The 15274-nt window shown below is 40.1% G+C and overlaps 1 long non-coding RNA gene across 4 annotated transcripts in view; it reads right to left on the minus strand.

The window, feature by feature from the left end:
* Positions 1–15274, minus strand: part of LOC141498324 (uncharacterized) — a 343106-nt gene that overhangs the window by 103786 nt on the left and 224046 nt on the right. For all 4 annotated transcript variants that reach the window (XR_012471611.1, XR_012471613.1, XR_012471610.1 and 1 more), the window contains one exon: positions 7582–7695. This is a non-coding gene — a long non-coding RNA (uncharacterized LOC141498324). The remainder of the gene's footprint in view (positions 1–7581; positions 7696–15274) is intronic.

Below are 15274 nucleotides of genomic sequence, written 5' to 3' on the forward strand. Positions count from 1 at the left end.
TCCAGAACTCCCTTCTTCACTGGAAGAACTTCATACTCTTGACAGCTCTGGAGCTGGGGTGGCTGGAGGGAATTTGGACCCAAAGAGTTCAAATGGGCTGGATGTTAGGAATACAGGTGGGGATATATAAATATAAAAAATGTATATATGTAGACATCCATCTGAACCTCTTTAGCTATATATGCATATGGATATTATATGTCCAAATATCTACACATGTATGCACACAAATAATGTGAATATATATTGGGTTTATAAACTATACACAGATATCTATGAGCAGCTAGATGGCACAGTGGATAGAGCACTGGCCTGGGATTCAGGAGGATGGGAGTTTGAATCCAGTCTGAGACACTTACCACTTACTAGCTCTGTGACCTTGACAAGTCACTTAACCCTGACTGACTCGCATACAGTGCCTTCTCCAGTCATCCTGATTCATATCGGGTCACTGGACCCAGATGGCTTTGGAGGAGAAAGTGAGACTGGTGACTTAGCACAGCTGCCCCTCACTTAAATCCATGTGCTTATCTTGTTATCACCTCCCTGATGTTGTGGTCTTCTTCGAAAATGAAGGACAAACATTATAAGTGGAAGATGATCTCCTGGTGAAGTTACTCTAGGCTGAGGAAAAGAGGCGAAGGAGAACCAGGAAAGGGCTCTGACAGAAGATAATGCTTTTTTTTCATTTTTCATTTTTCATTTTTATTTTTGTACAAGTGATTTTTTTATACATTACTAAAATATTCTTGTTTAAGAGTAAACATAGGGGTGGCTGGGTGGCTCAGTGGATAAAGCACCAGCCCTGGAGTCAGGAGTACCTGAGTTCAAATTCAGCCTCAGACACTTAATAATTACCTAGTTGTATGGCCTTGGGCAAGTCAATCAATCCCATTGCCTTGCAAAACTGAAAAAAAAAGTAAACATAATACCCCCTCCCCCCCCAAAAAATATAGATCCTCATGAGAAATAAAGTAAAAAAAAGAAAAAAAATTTGTTTCAGTCTATGTTCTGATACCATCAGCTTTGTCTCAGCTGGATCACATTCTTTATCATAAGTCCATCACAAAAGTTACTTCCATATTTTTCCACTGTTACTGTTGCTGATTGTAATTCCCTCCATCCATACCTCCCCACTATCATATATTATATTTTCTCTCTCTTTTCACTCTGTCCCTCTTCTAAAATGTGCTGTAGGGTAGCTGAGCAGTGCAGCAGACTGATCACTGGCCCTGGGGCCAAGAGGCCCTGAGCCCACATACCACCCCTGAGACCCAGCAACCACTTGGCCCCATGGTCCTGGACAGGCCACCCAATTCCAACCCCTTGCAAGAAGTAAAAAAGAAAATGTTTTATATCTGACTATTCTCTCCTATGATCTAACCTTTGTTCTATCACCCACCCCCCTTTCCCCCTTCTCTCCTTTTTACTCTAGATGTCTATACCCTATTGAGTGTGTAAGCTGTTTCCTCTCTGAGTCATTTCTGATGAGAAAGTTCCCTCATGCCCCCTCGTTTTCCCCCTTCCATATCATTTCAATAGCTTAGTGCAATTAAAAAAAAGTATCTTATTATATGAAATATCTTAGCCTATTCCACCTCTCCTTTCTCTTACTCCCATTACATTTCCCTTTTAGCCATTGGCTCCATTTTTATAATATATTATATCTTCAAATTCAGCTCTCTCCTGTGCTTCATCTATGAAAGCTCCTTCTACATGCTCTATTAAACGAGAAGGTTCATATGTGTATTATCAGTAACATCTTTCCATGCAGGAATACATGTAGTTCATCATCATTAAGTCCCTCATATTTTCCCCTTCTCCTCCACTCTATGCTTCACCTGAGTCCTGTACTTGAAGGTCAAACTTTCTGTTCAGCTCTGGTCATTTCAGCAGGAACATTTGAAATTCCCCTGGTTCATTGAAAGCATCTTTTTTCCTTGGAAGAGGATTTTCATTCCTGCTGGGTAGTTGATTCTCAGTTGCATTCCAAGCTCTTTTGCCTTCCAGAATATTATATTCCAAGCCCTACGAGCCCTTAACATAGTTGCTGTTGTCCTGTGTGATCCTGACTGCAGCTCCACGATATTTGAATTGGGTCCTTCTGGCTGCTTGTAATATTTTCTCTTTGACTTGGGAGTTCTGGAACTTGGCTATAATATTCCCGGGGGTTGTTTTTATTTTGGATCTCTTTCTGGGGGAGATCAGTGGATTCTCTCAGTTTCTATTTTGCCCTCTGCTTCTAGGATATCAGGGCAATTTCCTGTAGGAATTCTTTAAAAATGAGGTCAAGGCTTTTCCTGATCATGAAGATAATGCTTAAGACGACTCTTGAAAGAAGTCCAGGAATATGATACAAGGAAGAAGAGCATTCAAGGTCTATGGGACAGCCAGTCAAAAGCATATGGTTCATATGCTTTATTGGATTTCATCTTTGTATATACAAAACCCAGCATATTCCTGTATTACAGAGAAGATATCTAATTGATGTTAATGGGATTCATCAGTGGAAGTTCTGTATAAGCTATCATGCAATCAAGGTCAATGTATCAGTCTGAGGTTGGGGAGGAGGAATTAGAGGCTGGACCATTTCAGGTCCATGAACTAAAGTAGCAGTCTGTATCTATCCATTCTTCCATGAGAGAGAGATCTGCAAAAAGTGGAAAGGTAGTCTACCACCTCTCCATATTCTGCATAGTGACTTTTTTTTTTGCAGGGCAATGGGATTAAGTGACTTGCCCAAGGTCACACAACTAAGTAATTGTTGTCTAAGTCAGGATTTGAACTCAGGTTCTCCTGACTCCAGGTCAGTGTTCTATCTACTACACCACCCAGCTGCCCCCGCTTATGACTTTTAAAGAGAGGTCCTGCCACACAGATTAAAAACCAGCATGGCATAGTCACATGTTTGCTGACATTTTCTCAGAGATGGAAGAAAAGCTTCACCATTGACTGATTCTTCATATTCTCAATGATCATGCCAAAAACAAAATAACAAAACAAAACCAAAAAACCATACCCAGGTAAAATGAAAAACTCTGCCCATCCATCCCTTATTGTTTTTCTCCCATTCCAGAAGGAAGCTAAAGACTGGTCCACTTCCAAAAGAAAGTTGGAAAGGAGTGAGGTTCTTGAAGTTAGGGTGAAGAACGAAAGAATCGGTTAACATCTATCAAGCTATAAAGCTGTCCTTCAGGATTCTGGTTCTTCTAGAAGCAGCTTGGGGATGGGGGTGGTGGTGACGACAGAGTCCTGGACCAGAAATCAAGAGAGACATCAAGTTCAAATCTCATTTCAGAAATTTACTATAGGACCCTGGCCAAGTCAATTCGCTTCCCTTAGCTTGTTTCCTTATCTGTAAGATGGAGATCAATAGCATTCAACTAACAGAGTTACTGTTATGATCAAATGAGATAATGTGTTGTTTAGTGAACCTTAAAGAGCTATTTAAAGTTAATTATTATTCTAGCAGTATTTCTCAGCCACACCTTTGAACTACTGCCAGCCTCCTCTGTACTGCTCAGTTGGACATTTAATCAATCATTTTTCTTTGGTCTTATGTTGCTAGGCTTTTCATATGCTCCTTCATGCTTTATCTTGCCAATTTAAATAAATCTGATTCGACCAAAAATTATTAGTCACCTGCTGTATGCACCACCAGAAATATTTGCAAAGCACTTTTTCACAACAACCTTGTGAAGTAGGTAGAGTGTTATTATCCCCACTTTACAGAAGAGGAAACTGAGGCTATGAACAGCTAAGTGTTTTGTCAGCTAAATATTTATTTATTTAATTGTTTGTCAGTAAATATTTAAGGGATAATTTTAGTTACTACTTTTAGTTTAATAATATTAATATAGCTAGTAAATATTTAAGGAAGGATTCAAACTTGGGTACTGATTTGTGATAGAACTTTGAGAACACTGCCCAGCTGTGGAGCTTCTCTTTTCCTCCTATTAAACTTTTTTGAATTTTATGATATACAAGTTCCTTGCAAAGCTCTACTCTTTTGTTTGGATGTGACAAGTCCAAAAGCAGCTTCTCTTGAGAACCTTCACTGACCCTTCCCTTCCTCTTCCTGTTCTAGTCCCAAAGTTCAGGCAAATGACTTTTCTAGACAAGATGGGTGGTATGTCTCCTCCTTCCCATTCTCTCATCCCAGGTAACTGAGATCTGGTGGGATCCGTTGCCTTGAATTTCCTTGCCTCGGTTTCCTCATGCCATGCCTCATTTTAGACTTTGATCCTTCCCTTGTGTGAGTTAAAGTCTCACAGGTAACAAGTTTTGAACAGAGAATGGAACCCAGCTCCTCTGACTTCAAATTTAGTAAAAGGAGATGGTGCTTTATTCATTATTTACTGAACAGTCACTACTTTGAATAGGACTACATATATAGTCTTATGCCCTTCCTTCTTGATATTTGCCCTTCTTCTTGAGGCTCTCAGTAAAATAGCTCCACTAGGGTCAGACAGTACCTAGAGTACCAACTCAGTTTTGAGCAGCATATTTTAGAAAGAACATTGACAAGATTAAGCAACTTCACAGATGGGCAGCTAGGAAGTTGGAAGTTAGGAGAATTGGAGAATAAGTCATCAAAGGATTCATTAAAGAAACTGAGAATGTGTAACCTGGGAAAGAGAAGATTTATCAGCTAGCTACAAATAGCTGAAGGACTATTTTGTGGATTAGATCCATTCTGTGTGACCCCCAGAGGGCAGAGTGAGGGGACAACAGTAGAAGGAGGGAGAATTATTTCTCATCTTTAATGGAAGGAAAAGCTTCCTAATAATTAGAGCTGTCCCCAAACAACGATGGCAATATCCTTGATCTTGACATTCTTGACAAATGTACTACCTCCATATTTAAGACTTCTGCAATCCACTTACCTGACTACAATCTATTGACTTGCCACCTCTCCCTCTGCTTTCCTTCACCAATCCATCAGTTCTCTTTTAGACTCTCACTCCTGTAATAACCGCTCTCTCCTCTTTTCCCCCCTCTTAACCTTTTGGTGAACCTGTTGGTTCAACTCTATACTGCCCTCTCTTTTTTTACTGCCTGGCCTGATAATATCACTGACTGCGTCTTGCCAAGCCTCATATTTGGACCATTCTCACCATCTACCACCTTTGCTGAATGAAGGTGGAGAAAATCATGTGACTACTCTGACTGGGCCCACCATAAATTTATGTTATACATGCTGTACTGGGCCCTCAGTGCTGTTAGGCCATCCTTCCTCTATCCTGTCTTACCAACTCACTCCCCCATTCTCCACAGTGGCTCTTCTAAACCTTTAGATACTACCTCGTCCCTCCCATGTCATTCCTCTTCCCCTCTCAGTTGAGAACCATGACACATATTTCACTGAAAAAAAATGAGGTTATTTGCTAAGAGCTGCCTGTTTTGCACCTCCACCTCATCTCATATTATGTCATTGTTGTTGTCGATGTTCAATCATATCTGACTCTGTGCAATCGCATTGTGGGGTTCTCCACTTGAGCCCCAATTTGCAGATGAGGAACTGAGGCAAATAAGAGCAAAGTGACTTGCCCAGGACCACATTGCTACCAAGTGCCTGAGACCAGATTTGCACTCAAATCTTCCTGATTTCAGGTCCTTCTTTACCAAGACCTACTTACACAAGTGATTCTATTTCATCCCATCTCCTTCAACAGAATCCCCTGTCATCGCCATTCTGTCACTTAATCTATCTAAAAAATCTATTTTGTCCTCCCCTACTGCCCACAAACATGCCATGTCTCCCCCATCTTCAAAAAACTCTCCCTTGATCCTTCTATCCCCTATTTAACCAATATCTCTTCTGCTCTTTGAAACTAAATTTCTCAAACACACCATCTTCAAGAGATGCCTCCACTTTTTCTATTCTCATGTCTTTCTTAACCCCTTGTCATCTGGCTTTTGACCTCATCATTCCACCAAAACTGCTCTCCGTGATCTTAGTTGTCGAATCCAATAGTCTTCTCAATCTCAATTTTTTTGATGTCTCTGTAGCCTTTGATGTTAATGATTACTCTCTCCTCCTTGATACTCTCTTCTCTCTAGGTTTTCAGGACCCCATTCTCTCCTGATTCTCCTCGTATCAGATTGTTCCATCTCAGTATCATTTTGCTAGGTTCTCAGCCAGGTTGCACCCTTTGTTTCCTTGGGTTCTGACCTGGGTCCTTTTTACTTATCTCTCCAGACTACTTTACTGGTGATATCATCACCTTCCATGGATTTAATTATCATCTCTATGAGTAGATTTTCAAATCTATCTAACTCAAACTTTTCTGCTGATTTTTAATCTCACATCTCCAATTACCTTTCAGAATCCAGAACTAGATAAGCAGTAGATATCTGAAACTCCACATGTGCAAGTTCGAAGGCACTATCATCCTTTGAGTTTCCCCATATACAAATACTTCACTATCTCTTGTCCTCCATATTCAAGCCCTTACAAAGGTTTTTTGATCTCACCTTTGCAATATTTCTCAGATATGCCTCCTTCTCACCTTTGACACTGCTACACTGGTGCTGACCTCATCACCTTCAGGCTGGATAATTGCAATAGTTAGTGGTGGGTCTGCCTCATGTCTCTCCTCACTCCATTGAGCCACCAAAATTATTTTCCTAAAGCATAAATCTGACCATGTCACCTCCCTTCCCAATAAGTTCCAATGACTATATCACTTCCAGGATAAATGATAAACTACTCTGCTTAGCAATCAAAAACCTCCAATAACCCACCCACCTGACTCTTCACCTTTATAGTTTTCTTACACCTTTATACTTGACATGTACTCTTCTATCCAGTGATACTGGTCTCCTGGCTTGTCCATGAGCCAGCTACTCCATCTCTTGGATTGGAATATTTTCTCTCCATATCTGGAAACTTCTCATTTCTCTGTTCTCACTACTGAACTCCCTGCATTTTTTTAAATCCCAACTCAAACCTCATTTTCTGGGAAGCCTTTCCATCCTTCTTAATTCCAGTGCCTTCCTTTAATTATTTCCTATTTAATGGATATATAACTTATTTGTATATATTTGTTTGCATGCTTCTCCCCCATTAGAGTATGAGTTGTTCAAGGTTGGGGGTGAGGGTGGAGAGCTGTCTGCCTCTTTTTCTATACCTAATGCTTAACACAATGTCTCTCATATAGTAAACATTTTTTGTTTATAAATAAATGTTTCTTGACTGACTGATTAACCCCATCTCTTAAAGTCTGGGATGTGGTATTTTTTAAAAGGTACTTATGAGCCAATTTACCAGGATGAGCAATTTGAGGGGGGAATGGGTTGAGTCACAAAGTTCATACTTCTCAAGCATTCCAGAGACTCTGAATGTGACCATTCCACCCTCCAAAGTTCTGACAGAGCATTAACTGTTCTAGTGGGGTCAAACCTTACAGCTGTGTTCACTCCAAGACAAAAGAAAGTGTGGCCAAAGCCCCATACCATGCCCACTGGCAAAAAGTCTAGGGGAGAAGGGCTCAAGTTCCCTGTTTTCTGAACTACAAGAAGTATCAGCCATGGTAAACAAGAGTGGTTGGGGTGATTGGGGACATTAAGTATTCTCACATGCTCCGTGGAATAACATCCAGACTGTTCCAGAACAATCCTGTTTCCCGTCCCTTTGTCCTTGGGGTTTCAGCAGCAGTAAAGCTTGGAGACAAATGATGCCAGTACAGAAGTCTGGGAAAAGGAACAACAGAGGGGAATAACAGGGTAGGTCAAGTTCCAGAGAGTTAGACTTCAATCGTAGCTACAAAAATATTAAAATAATAGTTCATATTTATATTTTTTTTGCACTTACAAATAATTCCCCTTTTCTTTTGAAATGTTTTTAACAGGGGTTCGGTGCATGAGAAGACCCCATCAGTTTCTTTGACTCATGTAAACCTCGTCAGGGAGGACTCTGACTTTTAAACATTAAACTTCTTAATGGCCTCATTTCTTTTCCCTCTTCCATTAAATACAAAGAAACAAAGAAATGGCACAAATGGAACAAAGTAATGGAACAAAACAGCCAACTCAGTGGTCTTATGTGACAGTGTATGCCTCATTCCATACCAAGAGCCCACCTTCTCTCTGCTGAGAGGTAGAAAGCATAGTTCACCTCCAGTCCTCCGGTCCTTATGAAAATCATTTCTTCCACATGCCCAGGGAAGGGTATGGGGCACAGCACCCTTAGAATCTGGAAAAATCTGCATAAATGTTTTTGGTCATCCTTTCATATCAGTGAAGAATTCTGAATTTCTTCTGATTCTTTTGTGGGGTATTTACAATAACTTATTGTAAAATTTGGGTTAAGTAATTGGTATTAGACTCTATGCTATCTGGCTTTTGTATGTCATCTTTGGCCTCTGCAAAACTCCCAAATTTCCATTTAATTTCTTATGGCAACTCGTGTCATATCACCATGATGGAGGAAGTTGCCATTACTACAGAGTTTTAGTCTCTCTCATTGTTTTCTTTTGCATTATTACTGTCATTGTATAAACTGTCTTGGTTCTAATTCCCTCTGGATGAATTCATTTAAAGTTTCTTTGAATTTCTTGCATTTGTTATGTTTTATGGAAGGTGGGTGGTTATGACGGTTAGAATGCTGGGTCTGGAGTCAGGAAGATCCGAATTCAAATCCTGCCTCAGATATCTATTAGCTGTGTGACCCTGGGAAAAAAAAAATCATTTAATCTCTGTCTGCCTAGGTTTTCTCAACTATAAAATGGAGATTAGAACCAGTACCTCATTTTACCCATGATCATGAGGATCAAATGAGATATATTTGTAAAATGCTTAGCATAGTATTGGTATATAATAGGTGCTTAATAAATGATTGTTCTCTCTCCTTCCCTCCACTCCTCCCTGAAAACTCCCCCCACCCAAACACATCTTTTATGGTTACTATGCTCCCATCACAAGATTATTTCAGCTATTCTTCTATTGATGGTCACCTACTTTCTTTCCAATTCTACACCCCTATTACGTTCATAGTATAAATATTATTTTATGCTCATTTTTCAGAAGGAACAATAACAATAGACCTATTACTAACTCGGAACAAAGCCTAATCTTATCTATTGAATAGGTCAGGGTTACCTCAATGGTAGGCAGCCGCAAGGTGCCATAATGGATAGAATACTGGACCTGGAACCAGTAAGATCTGAGTTCAGATCTGGTCTCAGACACTTATTAGCTGTGTGACACTGGGCAAGTCACTTAACTTTTGTTTGTCTCAATCTATTGGAGAAGAAAATGGAAGAATCATTGCCAAGAAAATCTCACGGGGCAATATTGGCATGATATAGTTCCCAGAGTCACCCAGAATTGAACATGGCCAAAGCACTGAACAACAACACTTACGATGATATGAATGAAGAAAGCATAAGATGTTGGGCCCTCTGACCCAAATTTTGGCCATCATTCTGCCATGATGTTCTTATCAGAGCTTCTTCCAGTTCCATAATTATTATATACCTAATTTGTAAATATTTAATACATATTTGTATTTGAATCTGTTGTTTTCCCCAACAGTAGGTAAGTTCGTTAACATCAGGGGCTATTTCCGTCTTGTCCTCACTTCCCCATCACCTGTGACACGGTCAATAATTAACAAATGTTTATTGGTTGTCTCAGATTCTTTTATCCTTGAAGTTTTCTCTACTTTTTAGAAGCTCTTATTAATAATAAACAAATAGGCTTGGCAAAGATCCAGCCTTAATTCATTATTGATTAATACCTTATCCTTCCTTTTTAGAAGGGAAGTAGGGACTCAAAGAATTAATTCAAAAGAGACCTGAGAAGCAGATGGTTGCAATGTGGGCCATGTGGAAGAAAAAGAGATGAATAAATCTGATTATTTTTACCCAAGGTCAGACTCGCTTAGCGGTCAATCATTGGCGATGCAGAAGACAGCTTAATACAGGGCTCAACTAGAATTGACAAAGCAGCAAGAAAAGTGAAAAAGAAAATTCTTAAATCTTCTCTTTTTAACTCAATGAAACTCAATGAGAATTTCTGTTATCAGTAATCTTAACTGAGATTACCTACAAGAGATCTCTTGGCTTGACAGAATCCCAAATTCTCAGAGCTGGAATAGCGTTCAGAGTCCCTCCCTGCCCATCTGCCCTGTAAACTCCCTTTACAACACTAAAGAATAAAAAAGCATTTCTTATTAAGTGCTTACTGTGAGCCAATGTCTGGGAATATAAACACCCCAAACTGGGACAGTCCTTGCCTTTCAAGATGGTTACATTCTACTAGGAAAAGACAAATACTAAGGCAACTGGGTGGTTCAGTAGAAAGCACGCCCCAGCACCAGGGAGATCTGAATTCAAATCCAGCCTGAGATGTTGCTAACCATGTGATCCAGCATAAAGCAACCATTTCTGTCAACCTCAGATTCCTCGTCTGTAAAATAGGAATAATTCTAGTAATGGCATTTGCCTCCTAGATCATTGTGCTAATAAAATCAGATGATCATTATAAAGCACTTTGTAAACTTAAAGTGACATGTAAATGGCATTACTCCTCCTCCTCCTCCTCTTCCTCTCCTGGAGCTGCTGTTTTTACTGCTGTTGCTACTACTACTACTACTACTACTACTGCTGCTGAAACTGATACTACTAACACTACCACCAACACCATTGCTACCACTACTACTACCACTACCACTACTACTTCCACTAGTACTGCTACTACTACCACTACCACTACTATTACTGATACTACTACTGCCACTATCACCACCACCACCACCACTACCACCACCACCACCACCATCACTACTACTATTACTACTACATGGAGGATTGTTTGCCAAAGGGGGAATATCTTTATAATCATAGGAACGATAAATTGATCTAGATGGCAGGAAGTTGTTATTCATCCCTCTCTAACATCCTTGGCAAATGGTCTTCTGAGGGGTTCTGGGTCTAAGGGAAAACCCGTTGCCTCTTGAAACTGTTCATTCTGCTTCCAGGGACAGCTTGCTCCTCATTGTCTTAGCTCTAATGAATAGGATGCTTTTCCCAACTTCAAGGCTAAATGTACCTATAGGAGACTTGCTCCCTCTTTGCTACTAGTGCTGACCTCCATGGCCAGACAGAATAATTCTAGTTCTTTTTCCATGTGCTATAAGTACAAACATTTAAAAATGATCCTGTACCTCATCTGTTCCAAGTCTTCTCTAAGTGAAATATCATAATTTCTTAAAGTCCATCCACAGTCTCCAATCCCATTGCTATCCTGGCCATTCTCCTCTAGATGTTACTCTGGATAACACATTGAAAATCAAAGTTCTTTAGGTTCCATTGACTCTAGAAAATATGCCACACTAGCCTACCGACATCTCCATCTCTCCCTTCTTGCTGTTGCTAATCCTGTGCTGCCTTTCTCTCTAGGTTCTTTTAAGTAACAAAAGAGAAGGAAGGCTAAACAACAACACATAAGAGTAGCAGGAGCTGACTCACTGTTGGTTGCTTGTACAAGATAGCTCTTTCCCTCCTTCCTTCCTTCCTTCCTTCCTCCCTCCCCTCTCATTCTCTCTCATTCTCTCTCTCTCATTCTCATTATCTCTCTCTCATTCTCATTTTCATTCTCTCTCATTCTTTCTCATTCTCTCTCATTCTTTCTCATTCTCTCTCTCATTCTCTCTCTCATTCTCATTCTCTCTCTCACTCTCATTCTCATTCTCTCTCTCTCTCTCATTCTCATTCTCACTCTCACTCTCATTCTCTCTGTCATTCTCATTCTCTCTGTCATTCTCATTCTCTCTGTCATTCTCATTCTCATTCTCTCTCTCACTCTCATTCTCACTCTCATTCTCTCTCTCTCTCTCTCTCTCTCTCTCTCTCTCTCTCTCTCTCTCTCTCTCTCTCTCTCTTCACATAGGATATCACACCCTTACCTGTGAGTACTCTGCCCAAAGGAATGCAAATTTTTAATGTGGAAATCTTACAAGATATTTTGATGTTTACCAGCCCCAAATTACTCAGGATCTTATTGACTTCTGAACAATAGATCCCAGACCAAGTTCCACTTGGAAACTGTTTGGGCCCGGAATGGCTGGGAGTGAATGTAAATAGCAATTGTTTCTGTTTTGGTCAGAAACCCTGATGTCCCTTGCCAGACTGATTTTTTTTAACTACATAAAAGAGGTCATTCTTTGTCTTGTTTCTTTCTTACTCAGTTTTAACCACTGAATGGGTGCTGTTTCAGTGAAACTGAGACCTGTTAAAGACTAACAAAACAACAAGGTCTTCCACTACATCCAGGGCCATCTCCAGTCATCCTGATCCAAATCTGACCACTTGGACCCAGATGACTCCAGAGGAGAAAATGAAGCTGGTGACTGCTAAGTCCTCCATCACTTAATCCAATTTATTTGCATGTCATGGCAACACCTCCTTGATGTCATGATCCTCTTCAAAAACAAAGGGCAAATAGCAGGTAACCAAAACACTCATACCTCAATGTACCCTGTTTACACAACCATATCACATACAGAAATATGCACACAGAGATACCCAAGATAAAACTAAGTAACAAGGTGTGAAAGACCACCCAGCCCTCAATATTAGGCTTTCTTTTTTATTCCTTAGAATTTGCTCACATGTCTAGTTCCTTGATTGTAGAAATCAATGACTTTCCAATGAAGAGGAATGTAAATGAAGGAAGGTTCCTGAATAACCTATTCTGTACCAAGTCCTCTTTTTCTCTCTCTCTCTGGGACAAAGTCATGTGTTGTTATTTAGCCTTGTGTCAAGATAATGATAAGCCATCTATCATTCCTGATCTCAAGGAGCTCACTTTCAAATAAAAAAAGATAATACTTAAAAAAGAAGTGAAGGTAAAGAAGAGAAAGCTGAGAGAGTCAGAATTAAAGTCTGGAGAGGGTGAAGACATGGAGGATTTGGCATTTCCTTTAAAATATAATATATTTACCTCTGAACAAGGCAGCACCCAGAAGTACTGGGGGTGGGGGTGGAAGAAGCAAAGAGTATCCAGCTCCATGTCTTAGTTAAGAATGAGTCATTCCAATCACCCCTTTAGTGAAGAAACCAAGTATTTTAGATTTCAATATCTATTTTCATTTCACATCCCCAGCTATTTATTGTTTTAACCAAACACACAGCTATGGTCATGATTGCAGATCAGTTCTGGAGAGGTCATCTAGTCCAATTATCTGCCTCAGGCAGAGCTTCCCAAACCATCAAAGACAGAAGAAAACAGTCTTTGTTTCTAAGACTCCTCCCCCAGAAAAAAATTACATAACCCTCCCTGTGAAGTTCATTATCATACCTAATTGACCCCAATGCACTGCCACTTAAGCCAGTTTCCTCTTGAGATATCAACAGTAGAAATGGAAAACAGTTGACTTTCCTCTCTGTAGATCACCTCTGAGTCTTCTCTTCCCCGGTTTAAATGATCCCAGTTACTCCTCACATTCCCATGTTTTTCAAACATTAAATTGCTTTAATAGGTTTCTGAAATTTCTCCAGGTTCTCTCCAGCTTTTTAAACCCCAGGTTCCCAAACCAAACCAAGTGTCCCATAAAAGAGTCTAACCAATGACAAGTATGATAAATGAGAGGTTTTATCCAATTCTGTTTACTGAGGGCTTCCAAGCTCTAAAATTCTGGGATTGGTATTCTGATCTCAAGCACAGTAGGTGACTGAGCCATACCAGCATGGGGGTGGTGGTGGGGTGGGGCACATCAACTCTGGGGTTGAACCATCCCTGGTGGGAATTCGAATAGCTTTAGCCTGGGAATCCAGGCCACAGGACTGCTAATCACTTGCAGGTTGTTCAATCTCTTGGATACTGGTATAGAGCCAGAGAGTCCCAGAATGGCATTCCTAGGCTACCCCACTCACAATTCCAGTCCTGAAACAACATTCTTCAGGGCTCTCTTATGGACCCTTGTCACTCCCTATCACTCCCTTTCAAACACCTTCCATAGTCTAAAAAACAATCCAAGGAGGAAACATCAACTCCCTGCCTTGCCTAGCTACCTCTTGAGAACCAAGGATCATCAGCATCCCATCCCAACCCACTGACAGAGGTTTAAGAAAACAAAGTCTGGGTCCCATTACTCCAGACCATCACATGTCCCAAATAAATAATTTCCTCGTGAAACAAATGAGAGTGCTTTAAACCTAAGCCATGACTCTTTTGATGAATATTAATCACCTAAGGCTGGTGGATGCTCTACACTCTGACATTATCCCACCAGCATCTGCTCTGGGTGTGGCCACAGATGTCCCTGAGCAGGGCTCAAACTCTGGGAAATGCTGGAAAGTCCATAGCATGAGACAGTGTGACTCAGTTCCCCAAATACAACTATTGGAATTTTAGCCCTCATTGTATTCTCTTATATGTACATCATTGAGAAAAACTGGCAATGGTTGAACAGGTGGGGGGGGGGTTGTCCTTTGTTTTCAAAGAAGCCCATGACATCAGGGAGGTGATGCCATGATAAGTATGTGAATTGGATTTGAATGAGTGGGGCTCACCAGCCTCACTTTCTCCTCCAGAACCATCTGGATCCATTGGCCATCATCTCAACTGAAGATGATGCTAGACATGAGGCAATCAGGGTTAAGTGACTTGCCCAAGCTCACAAAGCTAGTAAGTGACTGAAGCTGGATTTGAACTCAGGACCTCCTGACTTCAGGATTGGTGCTATCTGTTATACCACCTGGCTGTCCTTTGTCCATGCAATACACAAACACACACATATGAATGTTTATATTTACATACATATATATACACTATATATATATATATATATATATATATATATATACCTATAAAAGCATATAAACAGATATCTATGGCAGTTAAGTGACACAGCAGAGAGCGTAGAGATCTTGAGTTCAGAAGACTCAACTTTTTGAGTTTAAATTCCACCTCAGACACTTAAAAGCTATATAATCCTAGACAACCCTTTTTGCCTTAGTTTCCTCATCTATAAAATGAACTGCAGAATGAAATAGCAACTCACTCCATTTCTTTGCCAAGAAAATCCCAAGTGAGGTCAGGAAGAGTTGAACATGCCTGATATAATTAAACAACAGCTATAAGTATGTAGGTGCCTATACATGTCTATGGCATCCATATTTAGAATATATTTTTAAATATAACATACAAATATATATTCACTATGTGTGCTTTCAATATACTCCATTGAATATTAACAATGTGTGTATGTGTACACATGTGTATTTGGAACTTCAAAAGAAGGGGGATGGTATGACTTCAGTGAGGG

This window comes from Macrotis lagotis, chromosome 1, assembly GCF_037893015.1.
Source record: "Macrotis lagotis isolate mMagLag1 chromosome 1, bilby.v1.9.chrom.fasta, whole genome shotgun sequence".
In the NCBI taxonomy this organism is placed as follows: domain Eukaryota; kingdom Metazoa; phylum Chordata; class Mammalia; order Peramelemorphia; family Peramelidae; genus Macrotis; species Macrotis lagotis.